Source organism: Tursiops truncatus, chromosome 20 (genome assembly GCF_011762595.2).
Source record: "Tursiops truncatus isolate mTurTru1 chromosome 20, mTurTru1.mat.Y, whole genome shotgun sequence".
Taxonomy (NCBI): Eukaryota; Metazoa; Chordata; class Mammalia; order Artiodactyla; family Delphinidae; genus Tursiops; species Tursiops truncatus.
Window position 1 is genome coordinate 36,610,561 of NC_047053.1, and position 15,538 is coordinate 36,626,098.

General features: G+C 51.3%; 1 protein-coding gene across 3 annotated transcripts in view; it reads left to right on the forward strand.

Annotated features, from left to right (window-relative positions):
- Positions 1 to 7,492, forward strand: part of SOCS7 (suppressor of cytokine signaling 7) — a 33,400-nt gene extending 25,908 nt beyond the window's left edge. For all 3 annotated transcript variants that reach the window (XM_004332421.4, XM_019924973.3, XM_033846899.2), the window contains one exon: positions 1,724 to 7,492. The gene's annotated coding sequence lies outside the window, so the exon portion shown is untranslated. The remainder of the gene's footprint in view (positions 1 to 1,723) is intronic.
- Positions 7,493 to 15,538: the final 8,046 nt, after the last annotated feature.

Below are 15,538 nucleotides of genomic sequence, written 5' to 3' on the forward strand. Positions count from 1 at the left end.
AAGCAAAACAAGTTAAACGAGGTGTGACTGTATCCGCGAGCTGTATGCCCTTGGAAGTGTCTCCTAAAACATCTTAGTGCTCTAATGTCTAGGAGGGTTTCTCTGCTTGGTGGCTTTGCATTGATTAGGGTGGGGAACTAGGGGGGCCCACCTACGCAACTGCGCTGTCGAGGAGTAATTGGGACCCTTCAGTTAGAGCACCATTTCTGTGGGTGCTGTGCCTTAGGAGGGGCCCCCACGAGCACAGGCACATTCAGAGAAAGATTCAGGATGGTGGGGGGGCTCCACACTTCATCGTGTGGGGAATAAATGATTATCATGGACCAGAGAAGTTTTAGGGTACGAGGGGCTTGGTGACCAAAAGAAGTATTTGATGGATTTTCCTAAGGAAGAGTGATTAAACTTATTCTGTGTGGTTCCAGGGGGCAGGAGAAGGACCACAGTACAAGTTTTAAACAGATTTCATTCCGACTTTAGAAGAAGCTTTTTAACAGGTGCAAATATGGAATGGTTTTCCACAGGAGTTAGTGAGTTCCCCATCACTTGTTTAGTCATTCAGCAGACATCTATAAAGTAGCCAGTGTGAATTGGGAAGAGGGTGCTGAGCAAGATAGTCAAAGGCCCTGTTCTCACAGAGCTGCAGTTCTTGTAGGGAGAGACAGCCACATGTAAGTAAGTGAATAGGTTAATTTCAGTTGACTGTACATGTTATGAAGAAAATAAAACTGGGTGAAGTTTAGTGGTTAATGGTAGCATACAACTCAAGTTTGAATGATCAGGGAAGGCTCCTGTGAGGACGTGACATTTCAGCTGAGATTTGAATATCAAAGAGTTAACCATGAGAGGATCTTGGAAGCAGGCATTCTAGGCAGGGGATCCTATAAGTACAAAGGCCCTGATATGATCAGGTATAGGCTGGGGCTAACCATTTGCCACGAGTGTGGGGGGCAGTCACGTATTGGCAAAGGATTACACTGAACTCCCGGGGCCTCTTTTTGTTGTGACACTGGGATTGTTGCTTGTAGCAAAGAATAAGCATCATGCTGTACTTGCTCCTAGGACCCTTTGAAAAAGGGAAGTAACACTTCCCAAGGGAAAGGACTTTCAGGTGTGAAATTCGGCTGTTATGATTTCTTGTTGGTCAGGCTGGTTTTAATTTCAGAGTTCCAAGTGGGCCACTTGGTCTGTGTGTGCTCTTACCTGGAGAATTTTTTGCCAGGGTACTTGGAGTTAGGGCACAGGGTAACAGCTGGAACAGTGCCCTTCTTAAATCAGAAGGTAGAAGCTGCACTGGCCTTTGTGATTATATGTCAGCCCTCTTCAACAGCCAGAAGCCACAGGGCCTACAGCTATTTCTAGCTTGGCTCACCAGGGGTTACTCCAGGCACTCAGTTCTTTATTCAGTGCCTAGAGCAGATGGGCCTTAGGGAAAGTGTGTGGAAAATGAAGGGGAATGGGAAAGAGAGAAGGGAGGCAGTGTGTAGGACATCTTTATTAGTCATTTTAGGACCTTTTTTCGGCGACCAGGTTGTAGGCTGCTCAGGTCCCTGTGACAAAGGCCACTGCTGCATCCCCAGCCGGCTGCAGTGTTTGTGGAAGCACTTGGCTCTCCAGGCCCCATCCTCCCTTTGAGCTGTGCTTCTCCACCTCCAGAGGCTGTTCTTTCACTCCATTTTGGTTCCACTCTATTGAGCCACTCTAATTATTCCCCTTTTTTACCTAGGCATTTGGTTGCCAAGCTCCAGTTTCGAAGAACCAAATGAAGCTACCATGAAAACGGGAGTGAAGGAAACAAGAGGAGTAGGAAGGGTTGGGATCCTCTGTGCAAAGACTTCGGTTCCCCTCGCCGCCCTGGGGCTTGGATGAAGCCCACGACCAGACTCTCTGAGTGGGGCTCCACCTTGTCACATCCAGCCCTGTGCTACTGGAGCTGGATGAACTCCTTGGAAAACTGGAAGAAGTCTCAACACTGTTCCTTTTTCAGAAGTTTTGTTCTGGATATTTGCATTTCTCAGTATGGAAAACTCACCCTAAAGGCAGCTGGGGTCTGTGTGCATTGGATTGGAAGTGGTGCCAAGGGTGAGCAGATCCAAAGGAGAGGAGGGGAGGAGAGGGGGTTGCCAGTGAGGGTCATTCAGGTGGCACCAAAGGCAGAATTCGAGTCTCCACCATTGACCTTGAGGAAGGGAAAAGAAGGAGTCAGAAGTGCAAATCAAGTCGGGAGTTTCTGAGGGCCGAGAATCTGCTTCTCTGTAGGTGTATGGGTAGCTTCAGCAGGAGCAGGGAAGAGAGGAGGGTGGTTAGTCTCGAATAGATGATGACTGGACAGAACTGGCACATAGCTCTGCCGGGGGAAGCAGTGACTCCTCGCATACTTTGCTTTTAAGGTTTAGGAACCTGATTTCAGAATCACCTCTCATAGCAGCTGTGTTCGTTTTGTTTTACTGAATTCCTAAGTTCTGTGACCTCAAGTTCGCCCTGTTCTTCCTCTGCCCTCAACCCATTCCCTCGAGATAACTGTACCTTTCACTCTGGTCATGGTAGCATCATTCCTATTGCTTCCGCCGGCTGTCGAGGCAATAGTTTTTCTCATCACCGGAACAGTTCAGAGCTCCAATCCCGGCTGCTGAAGTTAATGGAGCGTGCTTCCAGATTCTTAATGGCAAACCATACCCATGACTTAGTCAGTGTTCCTTACCTCCACATGTCTGTCAGCTAGTGAGAGGGAATGTGGAGGAAGGTGAGAAACGAAGCTATTGTGCTCTTCCTAGAGAAAGCTCCCTAGTGTCTCAGCCTTAATGGCCCATCTGAGATCAATGAGGAGGGAGGAGAGCATTACAGCTCATGTTCTTAGGTTTGTTGGAGCAGGAGGTAGCAAGGGCTTCTTTATTTTCCTGAGTTCTTTCTGGCGACCCAAACGTTTTCCTGAATTAGATCCTGTTTGCCCTCCTTCCACTGGGAAGTCTGTCAGATACTGATTTGAGAGTTGCCTGTTTTCCAGATGGAAGTGGAGGAAGAGGGAGAAAAACTCCAGTGCTTTTCTGAACTTGGCCATTGTCAAATCATATAACATTGTGAGTTTGCTTTTCTGTAGAGTTACTCTGAGGAGAGGTTTGCTATTAAGATGTGAAAATTGAGCTGTTCGATCTTTATTACTCTTTTGCAGTAAGTATTTCAACAGACTTCCTCTTTTGGTTCCCCTGTGCTTATATCTGCCTCATCGCATGAGATAAATAATATTGTCAGGTTTGTGGTTTCCTGATCATTTGGGGTGAGGCCCCAGTGTCTTGTAATTTATAGGACTGCCTCATCTGGGAGCACTGGCCTTCTGCCTTACGTCCTGCATGGAATGACCATTCTTCCTCCTTATAGCTGAATAGGGAGGAAACTTGCATTGTTACCTGGCTGTGAAGAGGTGGCCCACAAAATGAGCTTTGTAGCATAAACACGGCCCACCCACCTTTGATTTGTCGTGTAGTACCTCTTCTCTCCCTGGCTGCTGTGGTAGTATCACCAGCCAGTTAAGGTTGTGATCCCGGGAATTGGCTTAACCTACGGGTCTTGCCTCTTGAAGGTACAAATTAACTTGCCATCTTGCAGACAGTGCCACCCAGCTGTAAAGCCTGCTGTCTGGAATCCACTGAGATCCTCGAGTGGCTGTTGTGCGGCTACGTGGGGTCTCTCTTTTTTTTTTTTTTTTAAACTACTTTTTAGTGTTCATTTGCCTGATTCTGGGCTAGCTACTGTGGAAAACACAGGAGGCAGGAGACATATTCTCTGGCCTAAGGGAGCTTTTAGGTGGCTGCCACACGTGAAGCATTTGGAGAACGACTCAGCATGGCAGAGAGAATCAAGGGCTGTCTTTAAAGAAATTCAGAGTGGGTAAGATCAGTGTAGATCAGATGGTCTAGGAGAGCTCTGGTGCTGTGAGACTTTGGTTTTTAGGTGAGGGCAGGGCAGTGAGATGAGAAACACAAGAACAGGAGCACAGAAGCAGAAATCTGCAGGGTGTGTACGGAACAGTGCACAGTCCCAAGGTAGAGCAGTGGCATCAAAGAATCCTTTTTCTGTGCTGTGGTCTAGACCGAAACTTCCTAGTCATCAGGCAGGTCTGAATGCTGAGGGGTTATGATGGCGAGGTGGAGCCCAAAGCCAGAAGTCAGCCAGGTTCTTGCCTGTGGTCAAGGACCTCACTGCTCTCAGCACAGCCTGGGTGAGGAAGGCAGAGCCCCTGGACCCCTTGTGGTACCAGGGGTTTCCAGTGGAGAATCCATACTCTCAGGTACAAAACCAAACCAGCTGAGGAGGCGTGACCCACCCTCACCACCATCCTTTCTGCTCCCGGGAAGGGTAGTGTTTACTGTGTCCGTGATCTGTCTGTGCATTAGTCACGGCCCAGGCCGTAGCCTGGTTCTTCCTTAGTAGAGTGGGCTATAAGACAGAGTTGTGCAGGAGGAAACAGGCTTCATCAGGAGGTGAGGAGGAAGGGCACCAGCCTGGTCAGAGTAAACAGGGAGGGACAGGGGCAGCTGGCCTTCATCAGCAGCTCCCCTTCACCTCTCCTGCCTGCGGCCCCTGCCCCCCTGCCGATTCTGTGTAGTGCTAATTGAAATGCAGTCTGCAGAGGGAACTCTGCTTTTTGGTCATAGTATTTTCAAGTCACAAACTGGAAAAGGTTCTCACTTCTAGGGACCCGTCATTGGTTTCTAAGTTGTAGATGGGTGATGTCAATACCCTCAGGCCCTGCCTGTGTAACCCTCGCTTGTTTATGACTGGTCTACTGTAACCTTCCTCAGGACAGGCGTGAACCACTGTGAGTTAGTGACAGCTACTGCTACAACTTGCTATTACTTGAAATTCGTGTGCTGCGGTTGCAGGGCGCAAGGCAGTGGGGGCTCTGCTGCGGGGACTAGATAAATGGGTGACAAACTAGGAGTTTGGGACAGTTGGCGATGACCTTGGCCTGGTTGCCTGCCTGTGCCTGGGTGCAGTGAGTGTGACACCCTGGAAGGCCAGCCCTGGGCGGCAGCACCCAGGTTCCTGAGGGGGGGAGGTGTGGTGGGGAGCTTGCTGCCATGGTTTCTCCTCCTCCTTTCCTACCTGTCACCGGAGCTGATTACACAGTCCCCTTATTAAGGCTGGGAGAGATGTGGAGATAGCGGCAACCCCCGCTACAGTGCACATCCAGGAAGCGCTGGCAAGTGACAGGGTGGTTAGTGTTCTCAGATCTGGGGTGAGAGACTGGAGTAAAGCCGGATGCCCTGGGTGCCAGCCTTTTCAGCCCTCACCCCGGGCCCTGGAAGACTGGAAGAGCACAGCCTGCTTGAAGCCCTTGGCCCTGGCAGGAAATGGGGTTAGGAGAAACTTGTCCTCTAGGTTAGATTCCCCCCTGACCTCCTGCCTCTCCCTTGGCTTTGAGCCCTGAAGTTGGAGGCCTAGGCATTGGCATATATAGCTCTGTGGCTGCTGGAAGGAGGTCTGAAAGTCATTGTGTGTGTGTGTGTGTGTGTGTGTGTGTGTGTTTTCATTTGCAGAAGTTTTGCCACCAGTGGGGGTGTTGAGAGCATCTCCACTGGGGGGAGACCTGCCATATGTTGTCCACTTTTAAGAGAATGACGTGCCCCCTGTCCCTAAGGGAGGAGCTTTTGAGTTAGACATTTTCCCTATGGGAATCCTCTTGGTTTGGTTCATGGGAAAGGGGGAAATGGATAAATGATTTTTATCTCTAATTGTCGACACAGCTGTTCTTACACTGAATTTGTGCTATTGCATACATGTAGCCATCTTTCTTTTCACTGCAGCAGTGTTTATCAGTAGTTCAAAATGATTTATTTGCTCCTGGGGAGTAAAACCTTTTTTATTAAAAAAGAAAAAAAAAAAAAAAGAAAGAAAGAAAATCGTGACCCCCTCCCCCCATGATAGCTATAGGATTATTGGGCCACAAAGCTCAAGAAAGCAAAGTCAAGTCTGCCAGTCCCTGTGATCTATCCTCTTTTGACATTGGAGTCTTCATGCTCAGCACAAAAACGACATGAGGCCTTGAAAAGATAGCGAAGCCTTGGGAGGTGTGAGATGGGGGTTGGAGCATAGAGACAGAGGCACTGGGGACTCAGATGCTGCAGATATAAAAATAGAGTAAGGAATTGTATTTAAATCATTGATTTCTCTAATCTGCCAGGGAAAGACCTTTCTTTACATACAGATTCCATATTGTCTTTGTCCTTTTCATGCTTCTTGACCTTCCTGGTAGGTGCCCCCAGTTTCTTCCTGTTTCCCATCCTGTCCTCTCTGCCCCTTCCCTCATTCCTTTCCACTTGCATCCACCTCCCAGGAAGCCAGTCTTGCATGCTGAGTCTGTGACATGCCTTCACGCCCATTTCATCTCCTTAGAGGGTACCTGGAATTGCTCCCTCCCCCTCCCACTCCCTCTTCCAAAATGCTGAGAGGGGCAGGCAAAAGGCAGCCAGTCATGGCAGCGGAAGACCTGAATGTCTGCTCGCAGCTGGACTGCGATCTAGTTGCTCCTGGAGATGGAGTGTAAGGTGAACTTAGGACACTCTTGGTCAGAACCCAGGAGATCAAAAACCCGCACAGCCCCGCTCCGAGCTTCGTCCTAAGCCCCCTACCCAGCTCAGGTGGAGCAGGAAGGCTGGTCTGACTACTCCATCTCTGGTGCTCGCTTGAACAGGGACCTGCCCCTCACTGTTAGGCCCAGAACCTTTTCCAAGAAGCATAATCCAGGCACCGCTCCGTGGGCAGGCTGCTTGTTGGAAGGCCCAAACTGGTGCTGCCCGTGCCACAGCCACTGCTGTACAGTTTTTGGTGGTTTTTAAGAAACTCAGTGAAGAGGGGTGTCATTCTGGGCTCGGGGTGGTTGCCAGTTCTTCGCCGGAAGGGGGACCACATCGCCCCTGCAACCACTTCCGTCCTCTTCAGCCGCGCCACCCTCCTCCCAGCCAAAGCGTGGCCTGGCTTTTGTCTTCCCATTTAGTTTTTCTCCTTTCCTCTACCTTTTTGTGCTTAATTTATTAAAATAGTTGCTGTATAATTTATTTTCATAAACTATAAAAAATTACTAAATGGTTAAAATAGACTTGCAGGCCAATCTTAAATGGGGTGGGAGGGTCTGAGGGTGGGTTGGGGAAAGGGAAAGATGTTTTGATATAAACAAAACAAATGCACTTTGGGTGTGTTTTGGTATTTTTCTGGGGATAGATGGGAGGGTGTTGGGATGTCCCTGTAGATTAGTTCCAGAATGGGGTGTCTGTATATACTGTATTCATAGGCATGTTTGACTCTTGTAAAGGGACATTAGTAGCTGCTGCAGGTCCTGTTTGGAAACCCCATGTATAATTCCCGGTTTTTTGTAAGTGTCAGTGCGGGAGACATTTGACTCTTGTGTTTGTATCTCCTTTTTATGATTGCTGTACTGACCAACGTCTTTTTGCGGAAGGGGTGAAAAGAGATTTGAAATAAAAATGTTTAGAAATTCTTTCATGTTATTTGGGTTATTGTTTTTCATTCCGTCTCTCATCTCGTATGACTCCTCGCACCATCACCACCCACTTAGGGTCAGATGACCCACCCCTGGCAACTGGAGAATCCCTGTGATGTCAGCTAAGCAGAGCATATCCAGAACTGGTCTTGTCAGAATTAGAGATGTTGAAAAATTCCTGAGGCTGGTGGCCATTGCTCAGAGCTGCTTTCTCCTTCCCCAGGAAATGCAGGAGGATTCCAGAGAGCTTTCTGGAGCCTTTTTGCTCTGCTTTGGGAGAGTTCCTATTTTACCATAGTAGTCATTCCTAGTATATACCTAGGCTGGCAGTCAAGGTTTTTCATAAGTTTGACCTGTGTCCCTCCTGCCTTTCTAGCCCATTCCCTCCTGAGCTGTCCTCTTTGGAGAGGAAAGGACCAGAAATGTTTCTCTGATTGTGTGTACTTGGAGCTGCTCGAATCTTCCCTCTTCACTTTCCCACCCAGTCCCTCTCCACGTTCCCCACTTAGAGGGCCAAAGTACCACCTGGACACATTTTGGAGAATTTTCTGCATCCTCAGAGTAGAAAGCATGCTGAGTGAGATGAAACCCTAGTTCTCAGCAGTTGCATTTTCTTAGGACTGATTAGAAGTGCCCCAGGAGGGAGTCTCGGGATCCCCACTTGCCCTATTCAGCTCATTCCCAAGTCACAGGTCCACATGAGGATGAAACAGTGTCTTATCAATTCTGATAGCCATTCGTAAAGAATCTTTGCGGACACCAACAGTCAAGAGTGAGTGTTAGTAGTAGGCATTTCTTGAAAGTAGAGACATAGGTTTTCATCATTTCAAATCAGCATCATTCATATTAGTGATGATGTGTTAGGTTTGTTAGGAAAGAGGTACTAGTCCCCTCTGGCTGGCATGATAAAGCACACAGAAGTAAAGGCATTCTTTTGGAAACAGGGAGCCCAAAATAAGTAAAAAGGTCCCCTCCCACACTCTTCACCCCCAAAACCTGAAACTACCTCCTTCCTCTCCTATGTCTACTCTCAGCTGCCACTTTTCATTCCATCTCACCTCTCAGTGGTGTCTTATCATGCATGTATCTAACTTGAATTCAATTATAAGCACGTGGCATCATAACTGTGCAGGAGATTCCCTCCTCCATTTCATCTGTGTCTCCCGATTGAGGGTGAGATGGGAAAAGTGAATTTTCTGTCTTGGTTCCCTTCCAGTCTCTTAGAGTGCAAGCATCTTTTTTTTTTTTTTTTTTTTTTGTGGTACGCGGGCCTCTCACTGCTGTGGCCTCTCCCATTGCAGAGCACAGGCTCCGGACGCGCAGGCTCAGCAGCCATAGCTCACGGGCCCAGCTGCTCTGCGGCACGTGGGATCTTCCCGGACCGGAGCACGAACCCGCGTCCCCTGCATCGGCAGGCGGACTCTCAACCACTGCGCCACCAGGGAATTCCACAAGCATCTTTTGCATAAGGATTCTAGCACCTGTTTGTGCCGTGTGGATTCTGAAAACCAACCATGTTCCTCTGGTGCTCAGCCAAAGGCATGAGAGTTGACCCCAGTTCTGAAGAAGCACTAACTGGGTTATCGTTGATGTCTAATGGAGCCCCTTCCCAAGAGGTTCTCAAGAGGAATTTTGACTGCAATTTTATCCTGTGCACGGATCCCCATGTAAGCTGCGACTCATCACGCATCCCTCCTCCATTGCCATGCCCTAGTTTAGGCACTCCCCTTGTTCACCTGGACAATTTCAGCAACTTCCCAACTGGCCATCCTGCTTCCTCTTTCCCCTCTCCAGTCCTTCTAATAGTCCTTCCAAAATAAAGATGTGCTCAAGTCACTTCCTTAGTTTAAAATCATTGATGACTTTTAACCTAGAGAAGAAAACCTTAACTCCTCAACTTGATGTTCAAGGCCATTTCTCCTTCCCCTGCCACACAGGATGCACGCTGGTCACAAAGCCTGACTCGAAGTCCCCAGATGATGGCATCCCTTCTCCCGCCACTCCACCTTCCCTCATACTGTCCCATCTGCCTGGAGGACCCTAACTTCCTACCTTCTTCACCTGCAGAACTGCTCATCCTTCAAGATTTTCCTCCAGGGTCACCTCTGGAATTTTCACCAGCCACTCTCAGCCAGACAGATGCTCCTTCCCCTGTTAAAATAGCTGTTCACGTGTCTGCCGGTTACTCGACTGTAACCTCTGGTCTGTGAGGGACAGAAACTGTGTCCTATTCAGCTCTCTTCCTGCCCCCAGGGCTGGCACAGTTGAGTGGATGTGCCAAGGTGGTGGTGGTGGAGGAAAGATGAGGTCAGCCCCCACCCCGGGAGTGCTGCCTTGTTTTCCTAGTCAGCCCGACTCGAACCTGGATCTTCACCTTCTGCACAGGACAACTCGGTTGGAGGTATGGGTGGGTTTTTTTAGCCACTAAATGTCAGGATTCTTCAGAATCTTCTTAAGGGATTGGACTTTTCGTGGCTGGAATAAGAGCATGAACTAAGTGACATAGCTGTAACTCAAGATATTCCCGAGGGGGCACGTGGACCGCTTCCTTCTGGTGCCAGTGGCGTCAGAGAGAATGACAGAGAAGATGCTGCCCCTTTAGTTGGAAGACGCCACCGAGGTAGAGTCAGCAGGCTTTGTCCAGTGACCAGAGGTTGCACTGAACTACCCACTGCCCCCCTGCTGAATTCACACCTAACAGAAACCCTGCATTTCAAGAGCTCAGCTCAGGTGCCCTTCTTCACATGGCCTTCTCATCTCATCCCTGGCTTTCCCCCTTCCCCCTTCTGAGAAACATGGCTTTGTTTCTGGGCCTTTTTTCTGCAAATCATGAGGGGTGATGGGATAGGCAGGAGAATAGGAGAGGCTAGCTAGGTTTATCCTGGGAGAGAAAAATAAGTGTGAGAAGGTAACAGCTGAGCCTGGGGGGAGTTTGGAAGATTTGGAATGGGACGGGAGAGTCTGGCAACAGCTATCTTAGGTAAGAGATTTGGCAGAGTTAAAGAAGATTTCAAGAAGTTTCATTGCGGGTCTTCCCTGGCGGTCCAGTGGTTAAGACTCCATGCTTCCAATGCAGGAGGCCCGGGTTTGATCCCTGGTCGGGGAATGAAGATTCCGCATGCCCCACAGCGCGGCCAAAAAACAAAGAAGAAAGGTTTCAGTGTGCATTGGGTGTCATCTACTGGTGCCCCTTCCCCACAGCTGCCACCTTTTCCAATGCCCTGATACTGTGAAGATAACAGCTATAGAGATAGTTATCCTTTTCTTCTGGATATGGGGCTTTGAGTGGGACACCATATGTGGACTGACTATAGGCCCAGCTTTAGACATGTGAAACTCTTGTTGCACTTGGCGAGTGGGTTCTGTGTCTTGTTTGTTTTCGGCTTGTCTTCCACCCCCTCAACCTAGTGGTGTGCCAGCACACGGAGAAATACCCCCCATGAATGTTTGCTGAAAACCATGCAGGAGGTCAAAGACAGCCAGGCCAGAAGAGGAACTGGCAGTGGAGAAAGGTCCTCTGGGCTGGAATCACCTTTGGGCCTGAATGGGGGCAGCCATACTGGAATAGAAATTCACAGGGGAAGCGAGGCTGGCAAGGGGAGAACCCAGAATGCCTTGTGGAGCCTGGAGGTGAGGCAGCAGGGTAGGGTGCAGTGGCTCTCAGTCAGGGTGAGGTTTTTTGTGAGCCTGAATCACCTGGGTAGCCTTTTCAAACCTCACACTCGCCCCAAGACTAAGACACCCTCCTAGACCCTCAAGGAGTGGGGGAGGGGAGAGGGGGTGGTAAGGATGGTGGACAAAACTCAGATGCATCTGATGGGTCCTTCCCGTCCTCCCCACGCCTACACCCACTTGATAACACTCCCAAGCGAGGACACTGGGTTTGACAGCAATCTATTTATGCTTTCGCTGTCTCCTCTTGAAAAAACGGAGTTTTTTTAAACTTACCTCATGTGTGAGCAGGTGAGATAATGCATGTAAGATGGCCTGGAACCTCTTCAGCACTCAATAAACAGCCACGGGCACTAATTATTATCATCATTATTAACACATTTTGAGGAGGACTGAGAGCTTTTTCCCTTCCCAAAGGCGGAAGGAAGAAAGAAAAGACTTCAGGGGCCCCATCACGGGAGGCGCAGTGAGGGATGGGCTGGAGGGAAGAGGGAGGAGAAGGGGAGGTTGCGGGCGGGTAGGGCTCTGGGGCCGGTGGTGGAAGCAGGTGGGGCTGGCTGAGTTGGGCTTTTCCTGCCACCTAGTGGCTCCTCTGGGCTAGGCCACCAGCCAGCTGTCCCCTCGGCTCTGGGCGGCGGTGGGGCGAGGCCGGGCTACAATATTCCTGAACACAGTATCTGCAGTCCTCTTCTGCTGCCCCCATTTAATGCCCTGTCCCCTTGGGGACCCTGGCCCATGACACATCCTCCGCATGGCCCTGGCATGTGGGACGAGCCCCCTTTCTCCTGGTGGAGGAGGGGGAAGCCTTTGTTCTCTTGGCTCCCAGGCAGAGTGGGGAACTGAGGCAGATGCACTGGGTGGTGGTGGTGGGGCACCTTCCTGTCCCACCCCCACCTCTGCTGGCTTGATGGCTGCTAATGGTACACTTGCCCCCGGGGGATGCCGGGGTCTCCTGGCACTGGGGGCCCAGACCTGGAGCAGTGTCTGCCTTGGGTTTTTATTTAATTCTATAAATATATACTACTTTGTGCAAGCCCTTGGTGAGGTTCTCCTGAGCCTTCCCATCCCACTTTCTCTGGAGGATTTTGCCTTTTGTCTCCAGGATGAGAGGAAGGGAACACAGAGCCCTGCAGCCCCAGGCCTGCTGGTGAAGGGCCCAACGGGGACTTCAGAGTCAACTTGATGTCTGGGTCTCTCATCATCTCCCGCCCCTTGTGGAATGATGTCCTAGTTGCATCATGTCTGCCTCCTGCTTCGAAGGCAGCTGTGACTCTTTGGGGAGGGGTCTGACCCAGGGTGAGGGGCTTCAGGAGGTGGCCAGGAGCCATAGGAAGAAATCACATGTTGGGCTGGGACACCAGGGTCCGGCATCCACAGGCCCCTTGCATCTGCCCTGCTGCCCCTGCCCTCCCCACCCCCAATGCCCACTTTCCCCTCTCAGGGCTTTGCAGCCTCAGCTGCACCAGGCCAGGATTGCATCATTCTTGGCTTTGTTTGCAGAGCAGCAGGTGGAGGAGTGAGGCCCGCTGCCCACCGCCCCGCTTCCCTCTCAATTCCTTTTACTCCCTCCTGGGTACTCCTCCGCCTTCCTCTCCTCTCAGGCCCACGGCACCGGCACCTGGGGAGCTGTCTTCCTTACCTGGTGGCTCTCAGCTCCCTTTCCATTCCTCCGGCTCCCCAGGGAGGCCCGGAGGCTACACAGGCAAAGAGAAGGAGGCTGGGTGGGGGTGGGGGGGCGGTATCAGCACTGGGCTGGAAACTGCCCTTCTTTCCTGTTCCCCCACCCAGCTAAAGGCCGTGCCACCCTCAAAAGGAACACCTGGCTGTAGCCAGGGTCTGGCCTCCCAGATTGGGCACAAGGTCGGAAATTTTCACCTGCTGAACTAAAGCTAATAATAATCAGTATAAGATGAATTCATTCAGCTCTTTGTAGAAGGTACTTAACTTTTTTTTTTTTAGAGATTTTTTTTGATGTGGACCTTTCTTTAAAAAAAAATTAATTTATTTTTGGCTGTGTTGGGTCTTCGTTTCTGTGCGAGGGCTCTCTCCAGTTGCAGCGAGCGGGGGCCACTCTTCATCATGGTGCGCGGGCCTCTCACTGTCGCGGCCTCTCCCATTGCGGAGCATAGGCTCCAGACGCGCAGGCTCAGTAGTTGTGGCTCACGGGCCTAGTTGCTCCGCGGCGTGTGGGATCTTCCCAGACTAGGGCTCGAACCCATGTCCCCTCCAGTGGCAGGCAGATTCTTAACCACTGCGCCACCAGGGAAGCCCACTTAACTTTTATTTATCATTTATGGGGACTTCATTGGACCAAGCATTTTATACTCGCATCTCATTTAATCTTTCATCAACCTTGTGAGGTGGTGCTATTATCATTCCTGGTTTACCAGTGAGGAAGCTAGAGCTCAGAGAGGTGAGAATACCTGCCCAAGACCATAAACAGCAGACCGCGGGCTTTGATCTCGGTCTGCCTCCCTCCACCGTTACTTGAAACTTCTCAACGAGATGGAAAGTACAATGCTGACCAGACTTGGACGTTTTCTTTACCCCCTAAAAGGGGACTTTTGCCCAAGACGCTCATCAAGAGATAAGACTTTCCTCTTTTTAATCTTATGAAGGAGATGAAATAAGACACCTGTCCAACAACCTGAGCTGGGCCCTGCCCCACCCCTACTGCTGCTCCTCTGAGATACTGCTGTTGTCGAAGGTTCTGACCCATGCACAGTAGATACAGGAATCAGAGTAGGAGCTTGTCGGAGATCCGGCCTGCCAGGGAAGAGGGAGGCCTGGGCTGGTTGCACATGTGGACCCTGCAGGCTGGGGCAGAGACGGTGGGCAGTACCATCACTTCCGTTCACTGGGATTCTCTGCTTGTGAAGCTTCCTGTAGTGCTCAGGGTGCTTTGATAAAAGAGCTTCAGGGTCTAGCAATCTAGCCACCATGACTTTGGCTAGTAGGAGTTTACTCTTCAGGGCCAGATCAGCATCTTTGGGGACAGACAGTTCTCAACCTTGCAAAGCCCAAGCCCAGACCTTAGGCCTGGCCAAGCAACAGCTGTTTCAGAGGCCAGCATGGGTGGCTGCTGCCGGGCCACCTCCTCCTCCTTGTGGCTGCTTCAGCCCTGAAAGAGAGCCAGAGGGAAACCAACTGGGAAGAATCGGGCCTGCCTTCCACAGCCCAAGGTCCAGCTCCACCACGGCCTGGGAGAGGCCAGGTCAGGGTTGGGGTCATGTGCTTGCTGGCTAGCGCTCTTCTCTGTCTCCTGTCTCTTTAGCCCAGGACAGACTCTGTCTGAAGGGACAAAGGGCCCCATTGACCCCATAGCCTTGTGACCTTACCCAAGTCTGTCCCTCCCTTCCCCTGGCAGCCAGCAGGGCACTCACTCTGGTAGCAGACAGGACTACGAGGCCGCTGAGAGGGCATGGCAGGGAAGCCAAGAGAGGCTGCAGCCAGCTGGGCGGGGAAGACTGGAAGTGCGTGGGTAGTGCCCCCCAGATCCCTGAGAGGAGGGGCGGCTGGGGATGAAGGGCCGCCGGGACTCCTGGCTGCAGTCCCAGGAGCAAAGCAGCAAATACTCTGCAGGGCCAAAGCATGGGAGGGCTGGGGGAGTCCAACCTCAGCCCCAAATGGGGCTGCCCGGGGGGCTCAGGGCCTCCCCAGCCTGCATTCCTGAATTCCTCCCCCTAGCATGCCCCCTACACCCAGCCTATAAAGCCCCCTTTGTCTGGGCCCACTGAGGAGCTTAACCCTCCCCATCTCAGCTTCCAGCCCCCTGCTCCCTCACCCTCTGGTGCCTAACAAAGAGGCCAGGGCTCAGTGAGAAGTGTGAAATCCCCTTCGTGCCGCCTGGGCACTGGCCCAGAGGTGTTGGGCAGCCAGCGCCTGCGCACCGATGCCCCAACCCCACTGCCCGCCTCAGGGCAGGTTAATTCCCACCCCTGTCCACTCCGGGACTCCATACTCCTGCCCTGGGCAGCATGCCCTCCTCTCACATGCCTGCTCATGTGATAGCCCCCTTGGTGTGGCCCTGCCCTGACATGGGCAGGATAGAGGGGCAGTGGGCCGTCAGGAGCCACCCCTGATGGGGGAGACGGGTCTCAGTGGGGGAGGCAGTCTTTCTGCCACCTCCTTGGCTTTCACCAGAGTTGGTGGCTCCACTGCCCACAAGTCAGGTCCCCAGCTGGCATCTGGAGCTTCAGATGACCCTTCTCTGGCAGTGGACAAACAGTTCAGTTCCTCCTCCTGCTTGGCACATGCCTGGGGCATGGTACACGGTGGGCGGCAGGAATCTCCATTCTTGCTCCCCACACCCACCCAAGGGCCTCAGAACACATTTGAAGAGAGGCTGAATCCTGGCAACAGGGAGTGGCC